This window comes from Marmota marmota, unplaced genomic scaffold, assembly GCF_001458135.2.
Source record: "Marmota marmota marmota unplaced genomic scaffold, marMar, whole genome shotgun sequence".
NCBI lineage: Eukaryota > Metazoa > Chordata > Mammalia > Rodentia > Sciuridae > Marmota > Marmota marmota.
This window is the reverse complement of record NW_026000082.1, coordinates 10,485,080-10,507,083: the sequence shown is the minus strand read 5'-3', so window position 1 is coordinate 10,507,083 and position 22,004 is coordinate 10,485,080. Positions and strand designations below refer to the sequence as shown.

Here is a 22,004-nt window from a genome sequence, read left to right as displayed (position 1 = left end):
CATTTCTCAGCCGAGGCTCTGAGGGCTCAATCCCACTCTGCCCCAGTGACTGAAAAGGTGCTGATCATTTTCTAGTACTTCATGTGTCCTCCACAGTCTTTCCCTTTCTCTCAGCTAAACCACATCTACACCTTAGCAAAGGAGACATTCTTGTTCCCATATCTCAGTGAGTTAAACAAACAAAAAAAAGGCTCTCAAGATCTCATAGTGCCAGAGCCAGGAACTGAACCAGCTTGGTCTGATTCTAGAGCCTCTGCTCTTTTCACTACACCACAGGGGACAAGTCCCAGTCCTTTCTCTGCCTGCTTGCTGCACTCCTAAGTGCCAGATGTGGACAGGCTCTCCACTAACTTTGAATTCCAGTAACACAGCCCACACAAAACTTTGAAATGAAAGTGTGGTGCTGGATGTGACCCTGGGAAGGAGTCAGGCTGTTCATTCATAAAATGAGGAGGTTGGCCAGATAGTCTCTTGCTTTGATTCGGACTTGAATGCATTAGATGACATCTAGCAGAGCGATAGTTCCCAGTCCAGGCTACATATTCAAATCCCCTGAGGGAGATTTTCAAAAATGCTGATGCCCAGGCATCTTTCCAATATTGGTCTAACTGGTCTGCAGAAGGGCCCAGACAATGCCTTAAAAAGCTTAGCAATGTGTGTAATGGGCAGACTGAGAAGCACTGGTTTAGAGTTCCCCAGTATCTGTTCATGTATTTTGTTGGTAAAATCATTGATGTTTTGCATCAGCCAGAAATTTAAGGTCAGCTTTGTTCTCTTAACATTACCACTGTCATATCTACCTAACAAGTATTTCTAACTCCAATATTTGCTGCATTCTGCCTTGTTCTTTCTCTCTCTCCTGTTCTCTCCAGCCCAAGACCACCATCTTTCTCCTGCAGAACTGCAGTAACCACTGTGGTGGGCACTGGAGGTGGCCCCTTGACTATCCATGTCCTGCTCCTTGTTCCTAACTTGAAATTGACTTTGAAAGCATTCAGCTCTGTCCTTTATGACTCAGAGGAAGCTACTATCACCTCTGGTGTAGGGGTGGCCTAATAGAGGAAGTCTGGCCTGGTATACCCCTGGGATTAGGCCTGTGGCCTAAGTGGCTTAATGATATTGAAGGGAGGAACAGTCTCCTTCTTTCCTGCTGGAGGTAAGTAAGAAGGACACAGCCCCTGATTGACTCTGTTGGCCCTTGTGAGACTCTGAAGAGAAATGGCCTTAGGATGATATGGACTGAGGTCAACTGCACCTAGTATAGAGTCTGGCACACATTAGGCATGCAGAGTGTGATGAGAGAAAGGAAGGGATACCATTGGTATCAAATCAGTCTGGCTCTCAGTGTACTCTAGAACAGGGGTTGGCCAGCTTTTCCTGCAAGGGAACCATTTGTATATGTTTTAGGCTTTGTTTAGGGTTGCTGCAACTACTCACTCAGCTCTGCGATTGTAGAACAGAAGTAGCCACAGAGAAGGGGCAAATCAATCAGAAGGGTTGTGTTCTAATAAAACTTTATTTACAAAAATAAGCAGTGGGCCTGGTTTGGCCTCTGGCCTATATTTTGCTGATGTTTGGCATAAGAGAGAAAAAGAGATTGGACAAGATTAGAAATGACAATCCTTTTGGCCTGCCTGAAGACTCTCTGGCTTTCATGACAGATGTCACCTATCAGTCATAGTCCCTTACATGCTGAGCAGCATTTAATCCCCTACTCCTCAACCTAGCACAATCAACCAATCCATCAATGAATCAGAGTTGGTAGGCGGAAGGCAACCTCTTTGCCATCCCTGCCTAGATCACACTCTTAGTTTCTTACAAAAGCCATAACTGGGAATCCAAGACCTGGGTTTTAGAATTTAGTTTCCCACTTGTGCACTGGGTGGCATTATCTCGGCACTTTCTCTGTGTTTCGGATAGCTCTAATATGGGAATTTTGCTGTCAGAGATGTGAAAGATTACCTAGGTAAAGATCCATTAATGGCTCGCCTGGTTTTACCCTCCTTGTGTTTTCTATGTGGTCAATTAAGCAAGGAATAATAATTTAAGCCAGTTGTGATAATAGAGTTTGAACCTGGGCTCATATTTTTTCCTTTCCACCTTGCTGAGTTATTGAGAGTAGATCCTGGCTTCAGCCCCCTTTTCCTCCCCTCGTGCCATTCGCCAAGCTTTCCAAATATACCCCTTTCACCTTCCATGTCACTGCTATTTTCCTTTTGAGACTCCTGACATGTTTAATTCCTCGGCTAAGCCCTCTCCCCGTCGTCCACATGTCGCCACCCTTGGCATTCAATTTATTTTCTACACACACATAAAATCAAGACTGGACATTTTTCTCTCCTGTGAACTCTTGAGGAATTGCCTTTGGAGCCACTTTCCATCACGGTGGCAATAATACTCCAAGACTGAATTCCTTTTTATTTGTTTAGCACTTCCCATTCTAGATCAGATTTCATCGAGGGCAGCCTGTGTCAGCAGAAAACCATACCCCTTCATTGGGAATGTGTCTATCCTATCAGTCAATCAAGGAAGAAGAAAAAGAAACAGCAGCGAAGAACCTACTGTGTGCCAGCCATGATGCTAGTGTTTTTGCTCACACTGTCTTCAAAGCAGTCCTGGGAGGGGGGCTAATTAGTCCCCATTGTGCTGATGGGAAAATGATTAAATGATAGGAGATGAAAGGTTGGAATGGGTTTTCTGGGTCCTGGTTGTTTCAGTCACGGCTCTGCAGAGACACTGAACCAATAGTATATATGTGTGTATCTGTGCATGCACATAAATTTTCTTATCTATCATATATATATATGTTATATATAAAATCTATCTGTCTATCGAGAGGCTTATTTAAAGGAATTGGCTCTTGATATCATGGGGGCTGGCAAGTCCAAATCTGTAGACAGGCTGGAAGGCTGGAAATTCAGGTAAGAATTATATGTTAAATGCAGGTTCAAATTTGTAGGGCAAGTCAACAAGGTAGGAACTCAGGCAGACTTTCCATGTCAAAGTATCAAGACAGAAGTCCTTTTCTGGAAAACATCAAGTTTTGCACTTTAGGTCTTTAATCAAGTAGACAAAGTCCATTCACATTCTGGAAGGTAATCTGCTTTACTTAAAGTCAACTGATAAGACATTTTAAAAATGCTAATTGCATTACAAAAATACTTTACAGTAACATCCAGACTAGTGTTTGACCAAACAACTGGGCACCACAATCTCACCACATTGGCATATAAAATTAACCATCATAAAACCCTTTATTTTCTATTTCTTGTAGTTCCCTGGACTACATCAAGCTCTAAAAGATGACTTTCTTAAGTTTTCTTAGAATGAGTTGATTTGGAATTCACATGAAAGCTAGCATAGTTTCTGGGACTTGGGAGATCCCATATGGCCGATACCATCCTTCCTCAGAGGATGACTGGTTAGGATTTGTGTTTAGCATCTTTCTTAAAGGACTTTATTGAATCCCTAATGCTCTTAGGAGAAGGTCTGAGCATCCCATGCATAGAGTCCCCTGCCAGGGATTCCTTCTCTGCACACTCAGTGCCAGGTTCAATGGCCAATGCTGTTTGGTGCCTCTCATTCTTTGTTTCTTCTGATGGGAACACTCTCTTCCCTCCTCTGCTACTACTGTTCTCATGTGAGTAAATTTGAGATGATTCCTTAGGTCTCAGCTCTGTATCCATTTTCTCTGGTATCTGTCCCAAGTCTGACATGCCTGTGTTGACCACAGGGCCCACAGCACTGCTCGCCTCTTCACCTGTGAGTTTCAAGTGGGCAGAGTTGATGTCTCATTTCCTTAGGCCTCCAGTACCCAGGGCAATAGATGGTACATGGTGAACATTGAATAAATACTTGTTCAATATCAAGTGCAGATGAGAATGCAACCTTTGATATCTTTGTCATCCTTCTAGTGCATATGAGGGTTTTTTTTTTCCTTCCAAGTAAATTACTATTTGAACATGAGTTCCTCCAAATACCCGTCATTATATCATAAATGTTCTTTCTGAGGAACAATTAAAAGAGTCAAGAGGTGACTCTCTTCTCAGTGGAATTCATGTCAAGCACACAATGTGTTCTCTCCTTAGGAGCAGGATGTAGTGAGCTGGCCTGGGCCCAGGTCATGAAGGATGAGTTTAATGTGGAATCATTGCCCCATGGACTCGCCCTCAGGCTGCTCCAGGAAGAGCGACATGAAGATGACAGGTACATACATTCAAAATTACTTCAAGGTGGTCTCAGTCCCATTTACTATCCCCAGGAGCCTGCCCTGGAGTTGACGCGGACACATTAGCCGTGAGCACGGAGACATTGATGTATATGTGTTTAGTCTGAGCAGGTCTAGCAGGGCTGCGTCACTGTGGAGTGCAGCCACCTCGAAAAGAGAAGAAAGATGGGGGCGCAGACCGTGTGGCAGGCCAGCTCTTCCTTCCTCAGTCAGGGCGGCAGCTCTGGTTGTCCTGTGATGAGATTTCTATTTTGCTCTTCTCTATAAACACGTCTATTGAGTTCAACATTTCCAGAGTAGTTATTTTTAGTTATTTAAAAATATGGATCGAGGTACTGAACTTTCTGCATCAGAAATGCAACCATGAGCAGGGAGCTATAGCCCCGCCTTCAAGGAACTTACAATCTAGTGGGGGAGATGCTTGGAGAAGGGAACATAGAAATGGAAGGCACCCCGCCCCCACCCCTATCAGTGCTTACTAAGCACAGAGTGCCAGGCAGTGCCTGGTGTGAGACCAGGTCGTTCATATTTACCACCTTACTTCATCTTCACAGCCATCTTCTAGAAGTAGGTATTATTACAACTATGTGGGTAAGGAAATAACCTCCAAATTCTTAATGAGCTTTGCTTTACAGCTTAAAATCAAGGACACAGAATAGATTTAAACCAAAGCCAACTGGCTCTAAACCAATTCCTCATTGTTCTACCCAGCTTCTCTCTAGGATCAGCAGCTTCATGATGAGTCTGATTGCCTGTTCATTTATCTAAGGGTTATATTGGCAGTGCACATAAGACACAGAGGAGGGGGACACTGGGCTGGGCTTCAAGGCATACAAAGGAATCCACCAGTGGAAGATTGGGGAGGGTATTCCAGACATGCTCATAGTGCTGTGCTGGAATGTAAGGGCGCTGGGGTCAGGAGGTGGAGGGAGAGGTGGGAAAAGAGGCTACCAAGGGATGGCCAGGAAACACACTGTGGAGAGGAGTTGTGTTATTTCTTCGGAAATGGAAACCATTAGTTATGTTTAAGCAATATGTCAATATAACCAGAGTTAAAAAACCAACCCTGGAGGCAGTACAGAGGATTGACCAGTAGGGGACAACAGAGAGTGAAAAGCTAGGAGATCATTAGGACACCATTGTTATTGGTCTTGTAAATTAGGATTCTGTGTTGTGGACACATTGTATCAGTGACTCTGACATGTTTCCATTGGGAAGCAGCTGATCAAGAGTTACTTAAAAGTTTTTAGGTAAATTTTTTTTTCTCATGTTTGTCTTATAATTACAATCTCTTAGGGCAACATCAGATTTTTTTTTTTCTCCTCATGTATGAGGAAATATAACAAGTCACTATATTTATATTATAATAATGATGATGCTGTAGGGTTCACTGGATTCATAGTCAAGACTTCCTTTCTGTACTAGAGGAATTATTCTTCCAGCTGCTGGGAGGGCTGCCAGCAGATAGCCCTCAACTCCTAATCCCCTTTTAGGATTATAGCATTTGAAGAGAGCGGCATCTCCTAAGACCAAAATTCCTTTCTAAGGCAACCCAATTCAGTAATAGAAGTTCATGGAGTTATAAATGCCTGGCTCCCTTGTTCCAATTTGGGACAAGTGTTAAAGGTCCTTCTGCTTCTAGGCTCCTTTGTTATTGAATGAGGCCTCTGGTACGGCTGCACTGCAACCTGCTCCTTTGTCTACCTGACTCTACTTCCCGTACTTCCCTTTCCATTGTGGGGTTCTGAGAGTACTCACTAAGCACTACGTGCTCATTTCTAGCTCAGCTTGTTTTTAGGGGACCTACCCTACCGAAAATGATGGTTGCAGATAACATTCATGCCTGGCAGCCTGTAAGGGGGTGTGCACATGTGGTCTCATTCCCCCGCTCACATGACCCAGTACTATAGCCAAGTAACCTGTTATAGTGTCACCATCCTGTTGCATGGGCATTGCAGAATCTTCTTACCTACTATTTTAGGTGACCTTAAATTCTTCCTGGAAGTGCAGGGCAGGGATCCTAACTCCTTTACACATATCAGAAACTGAGGCCCACAAAGAAATATTTCCCCAAGACCATAAATCCTGTAATGTTGCAGAATTGTCTAACTTTCTGGCCAATTCCACTATCTAGAGAATTCTCATCTCTTCTCATGCTACTTAATACACTCATATCCCAGGCAACCTGGGGCCAGGATTCCTGTACCCTGGTCCAACAGCTGGGTATTTACCAGTTATTGTGAATTTTAAAACCCCACTCAAAATACATGCCGTAAGATGAAATGGAAAAGACAAGACTGACTCTTATAAAGCACTAGTGCCTAAGAGGACTCTGGGGAGGAAAGAAGATAGGGAATAGGACTTGAGAAGAAAAGAAGAGAGAATAGAGGGGAGGGGAAGGGGAGGGAGAGGACGAGGCTATTCCACTGCTCTAGGAAATAAACAATAGCAACTTTTCTGTCCATGAGGCAGCTGGTTCTCTGTGGCTTTGAACTCCTCGGGACAGTATGCTTTATCATCTGGAATAATAAATGCAGACCCAGTGGCCGGAGGAGGAGTGGGCTGGCCACGGGCTCCATGACATGCCAACAGCGGGCAGCCTGCTGTTGGTGTCAGCACCAAGGAGCCCGGGAGGGTGTCAGGGAAGCATCAAGGCCAGGAGAACCTCAGCTGGTGCTCAGTGAGCTGTTCAAAGAAAACAAGGTCTCCGGGGCCAGAGGGACCCTCCTGTTGCTGGTGACTCTGACGCGATGTGGGTCCTAGAAGAAGCGTGGTATTTTTAGCTCTCTAGTTGCTTTGAAAGAAAGAAGCAGAGCCACAGTGTGCAATTTATTATTTTGGGGGACATAATAGCTAACAGCTCCAAAAACACTCTGGATATGCTCCACAGCTCATCAAGGAGCACATCACTGAAGAATGAGGATAGGATAAACACCATCTGTGTCAGAGTGCTGCTGGTGTGCAAGGGCTTGGGCACCCAGAGCTGCGCTGGCCTCTCCTGGGACAGAGGACGATCACTCACCCATTAGATCCTTAGTGGGTTGACCTCCTCCTGGTCCTTGAACAACATTTTGGTTCAATGGGACTTAGTGGAAGTGCTCATTGCCTAGGGCACTGAAAGGTCGTGGAAATTCCGTGGGGTAGGGAGTCAGCCCAGGGACTTGACCTGTCCACTTGCTTGCTGTGGCTTGGGAGGTGCCACATGGCTACCAAGAGCCTAGATAGATGGAGATCCAAAGTCTGTCTATTCAGAGGGCCAGTGTGGGCACCTTTGCTCCTCTGCAGGCAGCAGAGGTTCCAGACACATTACCACCCGGAGCCTGCCTGCCTTCCCCAACATGCACAACTGTGCACGCTGTGTCTGCTGCGTATGCTCTTTGAAAGCTCCTGTCAAGGCTTGACCCTGCTTGGAGGGAAGAGCTCCAGAAGTCTCTCAGAGCAGATCCTTTCCTTTTGCACACAGACCCCTATAGCCCTCCCACTGCCTGCAGTGCTCTACCTGGGGAGACAGGTGAATATAGACCTCTGAAAAGCAGGTTGTGGCCATGACACCCTGTAACTATCCCAGTTGTTAGAACTTGGTGCTTCCCAGGAGATGATCTGCTTATGAATGCTTCTTTAAAGATCCCATCTCTTTCTACTTTACAGGGCTATTGAGGATGTTCAAAGAGTGCAAAGGCACCTACTAAAAGGCCTGGTCTATGAACATTAGAAGGATTGGTCACAAGGTGAGCTAATTGTGAAGCAGAAAATAAAGGTGCAGGGAGCCAAAGCAGAAATTCTTCCTCCTTCTGCTTCCTCTCTCTCTCTCTTCCAACCTGAGTATCTACGTAAACATTGGACACTGCCCAAGCCCTAGAGAAATACCAAGGAATGAGACAGAAAAGATCTTCCTGCCCCCAGGAAACATATGTTCTGTTGAAAAAACCAAAGCAAACACATAAACATGGTTTTATTGATGAATGAATGAATAACAGGGAGGGTGGTGCAATGACAAGAGGTCCTCAGAAACCAGCCAGCGCTGCCTCCAGCTAGCGGCTGCCTTGAGCTGGAGATGTGGCCCTAGAGCCACTTGCACCTTTGTTCCCCCTCTGCCAGGTGGGACAATGGTTGTGAGGACCACATCAAGTCAAGAGCCTGGTTTGTGGCTTCCTAAGACCTGGTCCCTGGGGGAAAGAGCTTGTGAAGCTCCCACCTCTTCTCCCAGGGACACCACTTACCTTTGAAACTCTCTGCATGGGTTCCAGGGCTTTGCCCAGGCCCTGTATCATGGTTGACTGAGGTCAGCTGGGATGGAGCTCTGGGTCTTACCTAGTTTCAGACTCTTGGCTAGAACTGTGTCTGTTTCCCATCTGTACAAAGAGGGAGTTGGACTAGAAAATCTCCATTTCCATATCTTCTAGCATTGACATTCTCTGATTTTGGCTTGTGGATAAATCTTCTATGAGAATGCTTTCCCTTCCCAGCTAATGAGCTCCAATTAATTTTACGTGATCTCTATGAACTGAAGGCTCTGAGACAAAATATTATGGCCTTGAATATTTTATCTCCCTGCAGAGCAGTTGGTGTACTCGGTGTCCTCAAGGCTGTGGGCACATACACTTGCTGCCATAAGAATGTGATGGAGATCAGCTAGAGAGAGCAGGATTGGTTCAGTTGTGTCCAGAGGTCAGAGCAGGCTGTGTTCTATTTGGCAGCAACAGGACTAATGGGCAATCATGTCCATGTGTACTTGTGTGTGCACATGTTTACTCCAGAATCTGCATGCAAGATTACAGTCTTCCATAGACTCAGGGTTGGATATTTATGTTTTGCTTGTTTTCTTTCTTAATATGTTTACTAACTATGCATGTGCATCCAAAATTGCATAAGTTATTATGAACCTTCACACATTTCTTGAAAAATTGAGTATCACTCTTCCAGTCTTACAGATTGAAAAATTAATGATCAGAGAGCATCCGTACTCTTAAAGTTGCACAGCTAGGAAATGACTGAGGGTTAACTCTAACTCAGATAGGTCTAATGTCAAGGTCCATACACCTTCAATTAGCAACCTCCTCATGCAAATTGGACTCCTGAGAGTGAGGTAATAAACTTATGATCTCAGAGCAGGCTCAATCTATAAGATTCATCTGTCAAGTTCACAGCAGATCTCTTCAGCAAATTTCTAGGATATGATTTTCAAATTTGGGGTTGATCTTTGCATTTAGTTTCTCTTATTTGACATTGAATAATTTTGCATTTTTAGGAAATAGGTTGTCTAGAACCACCATATACTGAGAAGCAAAAACACTCTTAGGGGATGGGAGTAGAGTTTGGTGCTTGGATCCTCAGAGTTATCCCTCCCATCTCCTAGGATATCCCACATGCAAATCCATAACAGAATAGAAAATGAAATATCGATTGTTTTAATGGCTGAATAAACACAGAAAACCTCTCTGCAAAGCATGGTAAAGATTGCATTGGGGAAAGTAGCCTAGATTGAAGCATGTTTCATCTCACCTCTTGGATTTAGATTTGACTCTACAACCTCAGGTTTGCAAAGTGAGATATTTGGGTTGGTGAAGCAGACCCCAAGTTTACTTACTCAACCACATGAATGAGGGTGGTTTGCCTGATCCTTTTATGCCACACAAGTGATATGGAAAAATAGTTTGTGGGTGTTTCCTCAGCAGATGATTACTGCAGACAGACAGGAAGTGGGCAACAGGAAATTATGGGCAGGCACACAGGAAGTGGGTAATAGTCCTCCATGTTTGAGTACAGAGAGAAAGGGAGAGACTGTGTGTGTGTCTGTGTGTGTGGGGGGGGGATGGTGAGTAGTGCTCTTCCTCATGCTTCAGAAGCAGAATAGGATATATTCACAGTGATAGGTCACATTTCCATGTAGTATCATTGCCTACTAATAATCCAGGGTTCAGGACTGTCCTGGTCTATCCAACCAAATGGACAATTCTTTTTCTTCCTGGAGAAATCAGTAAAGGCAGAGACACTGAGTACAAAGATAATTGTAGACATTCCCTCCATCATGGACCAAGTCTGAAGTGTGAGGTGAGGGATGACAGAGATGTTTCTTCTCAACATCATTTTTTATTGAGCACCAACTCTGTGTCAGCTCTTGGGTTAGAAGAGGACAAAAAGAAGAGTTCTCAGTCTCCTGGGGAGCATCATCCATTCCATCAATATTTCAGAACCTTAGCTGGGTGCAGTGTCATACGACTGTAGTCACAGCTACTCAGGAAACTGAGGTAGGAAGATAGCAATTTTGAGGCCAGACTTGACCAAAAGAAAATTGAAAGCCTGCTTCACCAAGGCACCAGGGTGGTGAACAAAGCTAACTTGGCCCCTGTTTTCAGAATGCTGGTATTTTATTTGGGGATCCACAGAAACTCTAGCCAGTAAGTAGAAAAATAAGTAAAATCATGAGGAATTGTTGTAAGTGTTCTGAAGGAAGCAAGCAAGGGGCAGAGAAAAATAAAGATGACGAAAACCACTCCATGTATGATGGTTGAGGAAAGTCTCTCCAAGGGGTGACATGGAAACAAATAATATCCATATTACAAAATTTAAATTGCAGTATGATGTTTAAAATATTCTGGGTGTAGAAGGGAGGAAATGATGACTTCTTTGGCTGGGAAACTTATGACAGTTGAAGTGATTTTGCTCAAAGCCATGAAGTGGGTCACAGGCAAACCCAAACCTAGACTAGAATCTGGGGCCAGAAATGTTTCTTTTGCTTAATGCCTTTATCTGGCTCCTTTTATTCGTGTGTCTTGGATCACTTCCTCTGGATTAGATCGCCTGGTGGGGGTGAGTTGTCTTCAAAGAGTTAGTCTTTATGTCTTGGAAGAAGAATCAAAGGTCATGGAAAAGAAAACATGTGTCACGCTAAAAGTCTCTTTTGAAAAGACAATGAAAAATTAGATTATACTTGAGTTTAAGCTTCAAGCACTTCTCGCTCATCAGTGGGTTTATACCCTCCATAGACTCATAAGACAGGGAACAGATGGAAAACACTTTCTAGACTGTAATGTACACATGCGAGAAATGATCGGATACCTCTCTCTCTCTCTCTCTCTCTCACACACACACACACACACACACACAGTGAAGCTCTCCCCCCCCCTTACCTTTAGATGATCACTGATCCCATCCCTATCCTCTGAGAATTAGAAACAAAAGTGGCTTGGTTCCGAAGTGGCGAGAGCTCCCACAAACACTCCCTTCTCATCTTCCTTTTATCTTTTCCAGGGACAATCAGCTGCCAGAAATGTGTCACTTCAAGCAGTCCTCCACATTTCATGGAACATCTTATTTGGATAAAACTTAAATTATTACCACACCACTCTGCGCACACTTTTTTCCCCTTTCTTTTTTTCCAGTAACCAAGCTTGACAAACTACTGATTTCTACCAAAGAAACTTCGATGCCTTCCAGACATCAGAGCCGACAGATGAGAAGAGCTAAGAACATGGAGGAGGCTCCTGTAGACACCAATGTCTCTTGCCATTTCATACCATAGCTCCCCTCCTCCAAGCATTCTTCCCAGGTTGGTGAGCAGCCGATGAGGTTACTCACTAATCGCCATCTGAACAGAGGAAGTGTGGGGCTCTGTTTGCTTTTTGTTGCTTTCGTCCCCTCCATTGATGATCAGGCTCTGCTCTGGACATTGGAATTATAATGATGAGTCCTATGACCCAAACAACTTTAAAGGCATCGTAGACATAAACAATTAAACAAAGAGGAGAGGATTATGATTTAGATTTTAGGTGTCTCCCAAAATCTCGCATATAAGATAATGCAAGAAGGCTTAGAGGTGAAATGATTGGGTTAAGAGAACTTAACTTAAGCAGTCCACTAATCTCCTGATAAGGATTAACTGGGTGGTAACTGCAGACAAGCAGGTTGTGGTTGGAGGAGGTGGGTCATGGGGGGCCTGCCTTTGTGGTCTACATTTTGTGAGGTGAGCTTAGTCTCCCTCTGCTTCCTGGTATGATATCCTGAGCTGGTCCCCCCTGCCACACTCCACCAGGATGTACCTCAAATCCCAAAGAATGGAGCCAGCTGTATCTATGGACTGAGCCCTCTAAGATTATGAGGTGCCAAATTAACATTTCATCGTCTAATTGCTCTTGTCAGGTCTTTTGATCATGGCAGCAAAAAAGCTGACTAAAACAGAGCACTGTATGGAAAAAAGTGATGTGAATTGAAAGTGTAGAAGCCTTCTCAGAGAAGAAGTATGGCAAGAGAACTTCCCACTGGAGGGATGAAGGAAGATCTCTTGATTTTTGATCTTGGAGGAGGTGGTATTGAGGTGGTCCTTTAAGGATGGTAAGTATCTCTACCCAGATAGAGCTAGGGTAATAGATGGATCTGGGAAGGGGAACATTAACATCATCCAAAAAGTGGGACATAATACATTCTTGGTGGAAGGAGGGCAGGAACCAAAGAATAAAGAAGAATCTTTGGAGGATAAAAATAACCCAGATGCCTGGCACATACAATGGTTGACAAAGAAAGCAGGTAATCATCACTAAGGGAGAGAGCAGTTGGACTTGGGGAGAGCTTGAATTCAAAATTAGGCCCAGGTCAGCACATTCAGTGTGTAATCTTGAACATTTCTTTTAACATCTCTGAGTTTAGTGTTCCTCATTAACTATGATGATAACAATGCTTGTCATTCAGAGTAATGATTTTATGCACTGATTCGTATAGGGTGCTTGGAAGTGTGCTTAGCTCAAAATAGCCTGGACACTTGAAAGCCTTGTTTGGCTCTTTCAGCAAAGTGCTGGAGGCTGTTAAAGATGGAAACCCAAATGGGACTGATCTTAGCTGGCCTGGGTATCGCCACTGGGCAGCATGCCCAATGTTTTCAACTATGCGTTCTTAGGAGGGTATATTCATCTCTTTGAATTTAACATTTCCTTGTATAGATTTGAGGATTGTTGATCAGGGACAAATTTTCTCCTCTATACTTCCCTATTTTCACCTTGATGCATAAAGGAAAGAATTTGTATTCTACCCCTCTCTGTTCTGAAAGGAACACCTACAGACTCTGTTTCCAATCCCTTGTAGTCTTCCTTCTAAGAGAAATGGAGCATTTAATGGGATGGGTTCTAGTGAAAGTCCAGCTCTAACCCCTTACTTGTGAGTGGGGTCGCCGTCCAAGTTCCTATCTTCTGTTCCGTATTCCAGCGTATTCAACTGAGTAGCTCTGAGTCAGACTGATATATCCTGAGGATGGAAACCAAAGCCGTGTTCTCCAAAAAAGTTAACCTACAGTATATAATTTGGAGTTATAGGGTGCAATAGATTACCAAATCAGCCACAAATTTGTATACCTTTTCCCATTGAGAGGTGGAATTGACTTCTCTACCTCTGTAATCTGGAGAGGTCTTGTGATTTGTATTGGCCAAAGAAGAGAAGAGAAGTGAATGAATGAGTCCTGAGCTTGGACCTCAAGAGATTTTTACCTCTTCCTCTTTGTTTCTTGAAACTCTGTGACCTCTGTGAATAGCATGAGCTAAGGGGGTTTACATGGAGAGAGCTTAGACAAGTCCATTACAGACTAGCTAGGCCCAAGTTGACCCATGAGTTGATACTCAACCAACATCAGCTGAGCCCTGCCCAGATCTTCAGAATGCCCATCTTACTTATGGATTTCCAAGTGATAGTGAATGGCTATTGTTTTAAGTTCCTAAGTTTTGGGGTGATATTAAGTAATAAAAGCTACCTGATACACATGGGGAGGGCACAAATTTTAAAAAAGTTGTGCTTGCTTTCCACTTGACTCATCTTTGTGTAATGAGCCATTCCTACTCCCAACAGAAGAAAGCAGGTGTCCAGTATTCTAAGCCACTACAGGATTGACAGCTTCCTTATAAGGTTGCCATTTGTCTAGAAAAGGCTACCAGAAACGGCCACCTAAATTATGAGTAGCAACTATTCTGGGAAGCCCATCCTGGCCAATGTAATTTGTTCTCTCTAAGGTTAATGGCACCGCTGGATTCATGCATGGCAGGTGGTCCTTAGGGATTAAGCAAGCTAAAGTATGTAAAGTCTCGGGCACAAAATAGATACAAAATAAATGTTCACGTTTATAATAACTTCTTGGTATGGAAATATTTTACTCCACTGAATTTGATGATTATCGATACTTAATTATCAAATCAGTGTCCATTTACCCATTAGAGACGTGTCTAGGGAGTGGTGAGAGTGGAGGTGGTGCACCAGATGATCTTTAAGGTTCTTTCCAGCATGGCTACTCTATGATTCATGGGCTAACACAACTCTTCTCATAAAAAAGGAGCCGAAACACATGGCCTGAGTGAGCCCCTCTGGTGAAGTCAGGGACATGGCCCCAGAAGCTCAGCATGGCAGGCCATTTGTCAGGCGGCTGTGTCAGCAGCCTGAGAAGCAGTCCATAAAGCTGCCAAAACTGCCCTTTGCTCTGCCCCCATCAAAGAGGAGGCAAAAGTGAGGCCCCTGTGCCAGGACACCCTGCTTGGCAGGAAAGAGAATGTGCTGTGTTCTGAGCAGGAACCTAAATAGTTAACACACACCATTGAAGTCACAAATAAATCCTTTGGTTTGAGATCAAAAGCAAGCAGTAGAGAAAACTGAAAAATTGATGAGATGCCTTTTTCCTTGTCCCCTCCCCTGCATTCCACCCAGCTCTGAAACATCCAGACTGAAAACTCCCGGGGACAGTTCTCGAGTACTTTACTTACCACAACGGGGGCTTTGAGACGGATGCTGACACTGGAAAAGCTGAGTTCCAGTCCTGGGCTCTCTGCTCACCAGCCACCTGAGCCTGGACACAGATGCCTGGGCCCCTCCGGAGAAACTGATTGAAGCAGTCTGTCCAAGAACCTGGCTGTTGGGATCCGTTGCCAGCTCCCCAGGTGATTCTCCACCTCAGCCAGGGCTGAGGATAAGATCTACTTTTTAGTGTTGCTATGAGAACCAATAAAGATAGAGAGATGGTACACATGAAAGGGCAATAATTGCCCCTGGTCTCCGCTACTTTGACTGAAAGGATCTTATGCCTTAAACTGAGTGCACATAGGTCTCAAGGACCCCCTTGGGTCCATTTTTCATAAGTCATCTTCACTCTCAGGAATCTGTCTTGACTCGAATGATGGATGGGCCTATGTAGGAAGACATGAAAAATGGAGTGGGGTGCATTTATGGTGTCCTGAATTCAGGAATACATCCCATCAGTCACCCAGAAAGCTGATTATATTTGCTTCTACATTCCCTGTGTGAGTGAGTGGTAACCAAATGACACTTAGGAGTCACTAATATTGTATTATTAATGAGAGAATGAAGAGATAACTTCATTCCATTTGGCCAGCCACCATTGGGAGGTGTGGACAGGGATTGAAGTAGGTAGATGGGGGTGCCCAGATACATTCCATTTCCGTTCTTACAATGATTTGTTTAGCCTTGCCTGCCTGCACTGGGTCGACAAGTTCTCCCACAGAGCTGACTCTGTTTGTCCCAGAGATCCAGAGCTTAGACCCTACTCTCCCTTCAAACCGTTCACAGCACAAGGGAAGCAAATCCACAGTTAGATGCATGTTAAGGGTCCGATGAGCAGTGCATGTATTAGGGATTAAGTTGTTCAGAAAAGGGTGATGTTGGTGCAGCTAGGAAAATGTGGGGAAAGGTTCTTGGTAGAATTGTGTCCAGACCCTAATTTGTGTCCTTTTGGTTTCTTACCTGGACACATGTCTTAGCCCACTCTATTTCCATTCTCCATTTTCCAGTCTATTTTCCCAAAAATCCAGTCCTAGTAGTGTGACTCCCCTACCCAAACACTCTTCCTGTCCCCACCATCACCAACTGCAGAATGAAAGCCAGCCTACTTGGTCAGGTGTTCCTACTCCCCTTGGCCGAAGCCACCTCCTTTCCAGCCTCATTTCCCTCTCCATTCCTCTTGTGCTTCAGCTCAGCCCACATGGAACCATTTGACATTATCCTGACCTGGGGTGTTCCTTCACCCCTGTCTGCCTTGAACAAGCCTGCAGTGCTTTTCTTTCTCCACACCCTCCATCCCCTCATTTTCTTGCCATACGAACTCTTTTCTGTCCACCCAATAGTCCTTTCAATGTCTGTGTATAAATTATTTCAAATTACTTCTTCTACTGGGAATAATCTTTCTCCTATCTTTGGACTGTCTGCTGAGGTACCCTCCAATCCTTCAAAAACAAATTCAAAGGTTGTCTCCTCTGTGAGGAGCTTTCTCTCTTGTACCCTCCATCCCCACAACAATGGCTTCCTCCTCTGGGGTCTATTAGCACTTTTGAGTGTCTCTACTTCAAGTCAGCACTAGTGGCAAGACAGACAGAAATAAGCAGTGAGTCTCTGCTCCCTTGGGAAGCCTAGGTACTACAAATTGATTTTTATTCCTCTATCTCAACCCCTCTTAAAGGAAAGGGAACATGTCAGCCAGTGGCTGGTAAACTAGAATGGATTTATCTTCATATTGATCTTGCCTTTCCCTGGATTTGTTGTCTAGTTCTTTCCTGGAATCAGATTTCGTTTGCAGGCTAAGTCAGTAGAACAAAATCTTCTGCAATTATTTGCCTGACTTTGCAATGTTTTGCCATTTATGAGCTAAAACGCTTGCAGACCAAGGAATCAAATACACATGAGGCCAACCTGCAGAAGTAGGGGAGAAGAGCCAAGGTGGCCCATGATCAAGTCCTTGGACTTGGAATTTAGGTCAGAATATTGGCTTTGAGTTTTATTATTCAGCCCCACTCCCAGGACACAAACAACTTTCTGACTTTCTTTATTTTCCACTTATTTTTATAACCGGCAAGGTCCAAATTTTGGAAAACTCCATTTATTATTTTTCTACTAACCTTGCAATGTCAAAATACAAAGAACTCGAGGTCCTAGTTATCCAAGATCACATGAGTTCCTCTTCTCTAGACTTGTCTTCTTGATTGTAAAATGGGGAAATCATATACAGAGTCTCCAGCATCTCTTCTAGCTTAAATATTTTGATTCACGTCTGTGCTCTGTGTGTCATCCTCCAGCACAATTCAGCATGTCACCATTAGCACCAACTGTGGAGTTGGGTTCTCCTATCCTATCATCCTAGCATCACCCAGAGCGGTTGACTTCCTGCAATGAACTTCAGCAGTTTAACTTGACATTTGAGGTCCTCGGTAGCGTCTTCCCAAAGGACTTTTGGTAAGTACTGTGAATTAGTCACCTTTTTGTCACTACAACGAATACCTTCTGAGGCAGGCTACTTATGAAGAAAAGAGGCCTCTGTAGCTCACAGTTTGGGAGGTTCAAGGCATAGAGCTGGCACTGGCTCAAGTTCTGGGGTTCTTGGCTGAGTCGTATGACGGCAGAGGCCAATGGGAGAAAGTGGTCACATCTTGATACAGGAAGCAGAGAGAGAGGCACAGAGTCAGGCTTGGCTTTTATAGCAACTTGCTTTTGTGAGAATTCACTCCCGAAGACCAGTATTCCCTTCCAAGATCATTACTCCCAATGACCAAGAACCTCCCACTAGGACTCACCTCTAAAACACCCAGGGCACCTTTAAGTATTGTTACTCTGAGGACCAACCCTCCAGCATATGAGCCTGTAAGAGGACTTCCCAATTCACCCATGACGTACTACTTCTCTGAATCCAAGGCCCAGTGGATTATTTTCTTTTCTTCAGAATGCCATATATGTTTATGGTATTTAAATTTTGGCACATGCTGTTCTCACTGCCTCTGATGTCCTTTCCAAGGTCAGCATTTGGCAAAAGTCATACATGCCATCTCTAGACATGGGGTAATAAGGAATCCTTGCTTGGTATTTCATAGATTCTGCTATAAGTCGCTTTTTGTAAAATGTAATCAGCTTTTTTTCACTGTTATGACTGAAAGACCTGACCAGAACAATGGTTTGGAAGGGTTTATTATGGGGCTCACGGTTTCAGATGTCTCAATCCATAAACAGCCAGCTCCGTTCCTTGGGGGTTTAGGGGAGGCAAAAACATCATGGTGGAAGAATGTGGTGGAAGGAAGCAGCTCACATGATGATCAGAAAGCAGAGAGACTCCACTCTCCAGATACAAAATATATACCCCAAAGCCCCACTCCAATGTCCACCTCCCTCCAGCCGTACCCTACCTGCCTTCAGTCACTACTCAGTTAATCCTATCAGGAGATTGATTTACTGATTGGGTTAGAACTCTCATAACCCAATCGTTTCTCCTCTAAACCTTTTGCACTGTCTCACACATGAGCTTTTAGGGGATACTTCACATTCAAACCATAACACCTGTTCTATTTATTCTCTCCTGCCTTGATCCATGGTTTTGATATTTGGACTCTGCTCATGTTCCTATAATCAGCATTAGATCTTGTTTAGACACTGTGTTTTGGTAACATATTTTTGAAACTAATTAAATCCAGGTCTGGGAGTCCTGGCCTGCTCTTTCCCCTAAGTGTAGAAGACCAACCTTCACCTTGCCTCCCCCATTCATATAACTGACCTCCTTCCGGCTCACTGAGAGATGTGGCTAACACCAGCTACTGGTCTGTCCCTGGGCCACCTTGTTCTACTGCTGGACCTTCAGAGATGCTTTCTCTTGCTTGGCCTTTTTCCTGTTGTCACTTACTATATACATCCTCAGTTGCCTGTCCTTTCCTTTTTCTCTGTGATGACTGGATCCCAGAAGGCACAATCTGATTCACCCACTGTCATAGACACTCAGGTGAGACCAGGGACCACCTCTCCTACTCCTATGGAGTAGTGAAGGGAATTCTGAGTTCTTCAGATTTTAGAGGCCACATCTTTTAAGAGTAGTCTTACACAAAAGTCTAGAGACTCCACATTTAATATTTCTAGTGTTTCCTGAGCCACATCCTTTGTAGTGCTTTTTAGAAAACAGTACATGCTTGGTCAAAAACATACATTCTCTTTTATAGAATGTATATTTAAAAAATAAGGTTTATGATCACATAGGTATGACCCCAAATACTGGTACTGCACATTTATTTCTCTATTGCCTCAGTTACATAGTCTCTCTGAGCAATAGGATCCTTACCTGTAAAGTGGCAATGATGTTACCTTTGTCTCTGGACATGATGAGGAGTCACCGAGGCCAGCTGTATTTGGTGGTCTAACACAGGGGCTGCCTACAAACAGTGACCCCCTCCACATCCTCACTCCCACCACATTGTCTCCTTTGCATTCAACAGTATTTTCTTGGAACTAAAATTCAAATTCTTTTCTTGGCAAAGAGACTTCTCAAGTTTAAGGACTGCCTATTGGTGAGCAGGAACCAGAAGAAAGCAGGCCTTTGAACGTCAATCAGAGGGTCAGATCTTGGAACTTCTGCTTTATCATTGCCTATGGCTCTTGCAGTCATGGATCCCTCCCAATTTGCACATGTAGCCATCCAATTTCAATATGCTCTCCCCAAAACTTTGGCCACAAGGAACTTGGGAGACCTCTGCCTGAACTTCTGCATGTGGGAAGGGAGGTGTAGCTCAAGAGGTAGTTCAGGAAGGTCTCAAAGAGCCTAATCTGCACTGCGAGGATTTCAAAGTGATCTTATATGGTTTATTTTATTTAAATTGTAAAGGATATGGGCATAGAGCTATTGCAACTGCAGCTGCTATTGTTACTAGTACTACTGTTATCACGGTTGCTGCCATATTACTACATTTAATACCAAAGGTCATACAGAAGTGTCATAACAGGGAGCTTAAGGTTATGGCCCTGGAAGTCAGTCTGTCATTTCATGACATGTTCAGTTTTCTTGTGAGATAACTACAATGAGGCTATCTGCAGGGCCTATTTCATGGTGTGGTTCTCTTAACTAAATGTGTTAATGTATGTGAAGAGCTTAGAGAAGTGTTTGGTCAGATAAGTATTATATATAAGTTATAGCTACTGATAAGGTATTTAATATTTATTATTGTTATCATTAGTATTGTTATTGTGGGGAGTCATGACTTAAATTCAATTTCAGTGTCTTTAATTGATACTGAGATTCCACTAACCTTCCAAAAGCCCTGTACTGTCCTGTGCAGTCGTCAGAGGGTGATTTGATGTTTCCTTTACTAGATCCTGAACTTCTCAGGCTCAGGACCATGCCGAAGTAGAAGTCTAAAAAAGGATCTATGTTTCTATTTATATTGGGGAGGGATAGTGGCATGTCAGAGCTGTAGATGAAGACCTAGATGATCTAGATAGCACATTTGCATGAAATATCAAGTTTACTGGGGAAATGTAAATAACTTTGAAGTAATATCAAAGCATCCAGAAATATTATAAAACAGAAGCCAAAGTTGACATTATTCATAGATAAGCCATTTGTCCTCAGAGGACTCTTTCAGAGGTCTCCTTTGGGGGTATACTTCTAGGAAGCTCAGGGGTACCTGATAATTTTCTTCTGTTCTTAAAGGTCTTTTGGGAGAAATGTTAAGAAGTACCATCCAGCTTCCCACTCTGGAAAGTGATTAGAGAAAATGGCAGAGTTTGGGCAAAGCCTTAGAGAATGAGCAGGGTACTGCAGGCAACAAGAGCGGGTCTCAGTATCCTGAGGAGAACAATCTGATTAGAGTGACACCTTTCTGAAGATCATGGTGGTAGTAGTGGAAGGAAAAAAGTGAAAGAGATTTCTTAAGTGATGAGGAGGGTGGTGAAGTTGTCAGATCATCCTGAGAGTCTCCTCATCAGCCCACAGGTGTAGGCTGGAGACATAAAATGATGTAGGAGGAGTGGAGGTCATGGTCATTTGGCCACTTCTTCATGTAATTCACTGTGTCTCCTGGGCCTGATTGGGACCCTTCTCCTAGATACTACTTCCATTTGACGATGGAGAGCTCTAGTCATAACCAAGTTTATGGCTTGGTGGGGTCGACAACGCCCAGTTTAGGATGAGCCACTCATGTCCCATGGTAACTTGGACCATCATTAAGTGTTTGGTAGGATGAGGAGCAAGCTGGAAAAGTGGCTATGAGCAAAGAGAAGGAGAACACTATGAAAAGAGGAATGACGTCCTAGGGGAGAAGTAAGCCACCATGCGCAGGCCTGAGATGGATGATGGCCAAAGAAATGGGGAGACTTTCAGGATGTGTGATCTTGGGGAGGCCACAAGACATAATTTGTGTTTTCTTAATTCATACTTAAATTTGAACTTGCTGGCATATGGCAGGAATATTTTAGGAGTTAACAAAGAGAGCAATAGTTGTAGACTGAGTGTGGTGGGGAGCTAGAGACCAAAGAAGTGTTCAGAAGAGATGGCACTTGGCCTGAGCCTCAAAGATAGGACAGGACTTGGGGGAACGGGAAAGTGTTGCAGTCAGGGACAAGACGTTGAGCCTGAAGCCCTTAAAGTAATGCAACTCTGCTCCTGATTTTGATTCACGTGGGGGGTGGGGGGGTAGGAATTCACCCAAGGCCATCAGCCAACTGGAAGAGCTCAAAGGTCAAGGGCTGCACATTTTTTCATAGCATTTCTCATTTTTTTGAGCTTAAATGAAGCTGAATTCTTCAGGGAAATGAGCACATGTTAAGCATCTCCAAAGCGAGGAGGCTTCATGGCCAGGAAACTATGCTGGTCGGATAATAATACAAATGACTAATGCACCCTCCTAGGTCTCATGTGATTTGAGTCCCAGGAATCTAGGCCAGGCAGGAGACAAACAGTCAGTGACTCCAAATGAGGCTGATTACACAAGAGGCAGCCCAGTGGGGTGAGAACGTCTTTCTGAGAATTATACGATGTGGCGGGGGACAGGGGGGG

At 44.0% G+C, this 22,004-nt stretch overlaps 2 long non-coding RNA genes across 2 annotated transcripts in view; both read left to right on the top strand.

Moving 5' to 3' along the window:
* The window catches only part of LOC125620373, a 209,229-nt gene extending 200,338 nt beyond the window's left edge, over positions 1 to 8,891 (top strand). Inside the window, exons 4-6 of the long non-coding RNA XR_007351990.1 lie at positions 873 to 1,156; positions 4,089 to 4,206; positions 7,877 to 8,891. This is a non-coding gene — a long non-coding RNA (uncharacterized LOC125620373). The remainder of the gene's footprint in view (positions 1 to 872; positions 1,157 to 4,088; positions 4,207 to 7,876) is intronic.
* Positions 8,892 to 10,967: 2,076 nt separating this feature from the next.
* LOC125620372 lies at positions 10,968 to 18,099 on the top strand. Its single transcript, XR_007351989.1, has 4 exons — positions 10,968 to 11,777; positions 12,368 to 12,559; positions 14,903 to 15,132; positions 17,278 to 18,099. It is a non-coding gene; the product is annotated as an uncharacterized LOC125620372 (long non-coding RNA).
* Positions 18,100 to 22,004: the final 3,905 nt, after the last annotated feature.